Raw genomic sequence first — 2,962 nt, 5'->3', positions numbered from 1 at the left:
TTTATCTTTAGGTTTTGGAGTAACTTTGTGATTAGTTGGTGGTTAGTAATCTCAATCCAAACGTCCAGCAACACTATCTTTTGGTGGCTCAGTGAGTGAGTAAACTGTATCCTCCGGTTTATGGTGTTCAGAATCTTAATATTTTCAATCAATTTGATTTCTGTGCCTGACCAAATTATGAAAATGTCATCAATGAATCTGCAATAAACTTTCAGATCTTCAGTCCAATTGTTGTTCCCAAAAATGTGTTCCTCCTCATATTTAGCCATGTACGTATTGGCATAGGCAGGAGCCCCTGCAAAGCCCATCGATGTTCCATTCAATTGCATGAAATATTTTCCGGCCCATTCAAAGTAACTATGGTGTAAACAGAAGTGGGTAAGCTCGAGCAAAAAAACAGGATTCATTTCAATTTCTGGGTGTTGCAATAGCATCCATTCTTGTGCTTCTAATCCTTCTGAATGGGCAATCGATGTGTACAGTGACACTACATCAATAGTGCATAATATGTATTCTTCATCATTGGATAAGGTGATTTTCTCCAGTTTGAGAATGAAATCAGCGGTATCATCCTGAATATATGTGTGCCATTGTTGAATTAGTGGTTAAAGACTATAGTTTATGATCTTCCCCACTGGTTCGAAAAGGGAGCCACATCCCGAAACAATCGGTCGAAATGGCAGGTCTTCCAAACATTTATGTACTTTTGGCAACATATATAATTTGGGTATCTTGGAAACATTGTCATAAGGAATTTAGCCATGTTTTCTGTTATCCACTCCATATCTAGTGCATGATGTATCAGCTGTTGAAGAAGTCTCAGTATCTATGTGGTAATATTTAGAATTGTATGATGCAGTCATGAAGCAGTGGAATTGCATCACAGGGAATGTTCTAATGTTAACCAGTATTTTGCTTGTACTGCTGATGGTTGCTGCATGAAACTTGTACTCTATTAAAGATACTTCAAGAACTTATATGAAGTTTTCTGTGTAGATTACTACATATTTCGGCGACGAGGATGGGAGGACGTGAGATTTGGAGGTGCTGACATAGATTCATCAGTCATACCTGCATTAAAATTTAAATACAACAAACTAAAATAATAATTTAACACAATAAATTAAACCTTCCGTGCGTGGTGCAGTCAAGCTTGAATGAACTGTCTTTCATATTTTAATTATCGTGCTTGTCTAAACATTAAAGCCTCACTGTTCTTTCGAAAGAAGAAGGTATTGTAAAGCATAGCAGATGCGGTAATTGTCATTCTAAATGCACTCATGAATGCTAGAATTTACATTTAAGCTGCTCTGTTCTTTTTGTATAAAAAAAAGAAACATAACTGCTATCCATAGCATTGAAGCCGCTTTGAAAGTAAACTGTGCTCTCGTGTATTGACGTATTTGAAGGAGCACGAGTGAGCAATTTACATTGAGCCTTACTGTTTTTCAAAAGCAAACACAGTGCTGCACACACGAGGACGTCACGTGAATTACAGCACGAGTGAACAATTCACATTGAGCCTTACTGTTATTTCAAAGTAAACATAGCTCTCTGCGCGCATTAGGAGATCATCACATTGAAGTTGTTTTTTAAAGCAAACCAAGCTTTACTCCGTGTCTACAATCTTCATGATCAAATAATTAAAAGTGTTTTCATTTATAATAAATGAACATTTACTTGATAATCCTTCATTTCCAAGCAAAGTCTTCAACCCGATTGAGAGAGTAATTAAAAGAGAGAAAGGACTTTCATCAACCAGCCTGTTCATTGAAACAAACAACAGACTCAAACCATAAATCATAATATAATTTTATCTAATTATTTTAAATTGTTATTTCAGTCTATTATATTAATTAATTACTTTGGTTAATTATTTTAGATTGTTATTTCAATTTATTGTGTTTATTTATTATTTTAGTTTGTTGTATTTAAATTTTAATTGCAGGTATGACTGATGAATCTATGTCAGCACCTCCAAACTTTTTGCCACTTCCTGGAGAACCCTCAATTCCTTGGAAACGTTGGAAAAATATATTTTTAACGTATTTATTGGCCATTGGAGGGGACAAATATGGTCCTGTGAGAATACAAGCAATACTTTTGCACCATCTTGGAGTAGAAGGTAGAAGGATATATGATGACTTGCCAGAAATATCTTTGGGTGCGGGAGATGGTCAACCAGTGAATATTTATGAAATGTCCTAGCAAATGTTAGAAAAACATTTTACTCCAAAGGTAAATATTGTTTTTGAGAGACATACATTTTTTGGCAGGGTGCAAAGGTTTGATGAGAGCATTATGTCATATGTGGCATCTTTACGTGGTCTTGCAGTTACATGCGAATTTCAAGGTTTGTGTGATTCCTTGATAGGGGATCAGATTGTGAGATGCACGAATAACAAAAGGATAAGGGAGAAACTATTATTCAAAGATCCTACTTTAGAACAAGCAATTCAAATTGCTAGAAGCATGGAAAGTACTGACCTGTGGGTCAAAGAAATTGAAAAGAGTAAAGGTGTTTCTGGAAATCCAATGGCACTATCGAGTAAAGAAACTGCTGTGGAAGTCAAAGAAGGAAAAAAAGAAGTGTTTAGAAAAGCTGTAAATAAAAGTAATGAAACTGTATCACTCAAAGCAGGAGATAAGAGACCCATAATTTGCTATAGGTGGTGATGTCCAGGACATGTAAGTTCAAGTTTTGCATGTGATGCAAGAAATGCAACATGCAGAATATGTGGAAAAAGAGGTCATCTAGCAAATGCATGTAGGTCAAAGGGATACTCTAAAAATGCTAGTATCAAAGAAGTAGAAAATGAGGAAAAACAAAGTGAAGAATTGTTCCTATCTATTGAAACTGTAGAAAATCCTTCACAAATTGTAGAGTCTGTGGAAACGTTTGATTCTGATCTTATATCAAACATTGATGGTGGTTGCATGAATTTAAAGAGAGAAAGTACAG

General features: G+C 35.4%; 1 pseudogene; it reads left to right on the top strand.

The window, feature by feature from the left end:
• The first annotated feature begins 1,950 nt into the window (after positions 1-1,950).
• LOC144801015 (uncharacterized) lies at positions 1,951-2,676 on the top strand (annotated as a pseudogene).
• Positions 2,677-2,962: the final 286 nt, after the last annotated feature.

Source organism: Lissotriton helveticus, chromosome 1_2, assembly GCF_964261635.1.
Source record: "Lissotriton helveticus chromosome 1_2, aLisHel1.1, whole genome shotgun sequence".
NCBI lineage: Eukaryota > Metazoa > Chordata > Amphibia > Caudata > Salamandridae > Lissotriton > Lissotriton helveticus.
This window is presented reverse-complemented; position numbering and strand designations above follow the sequence as displayed.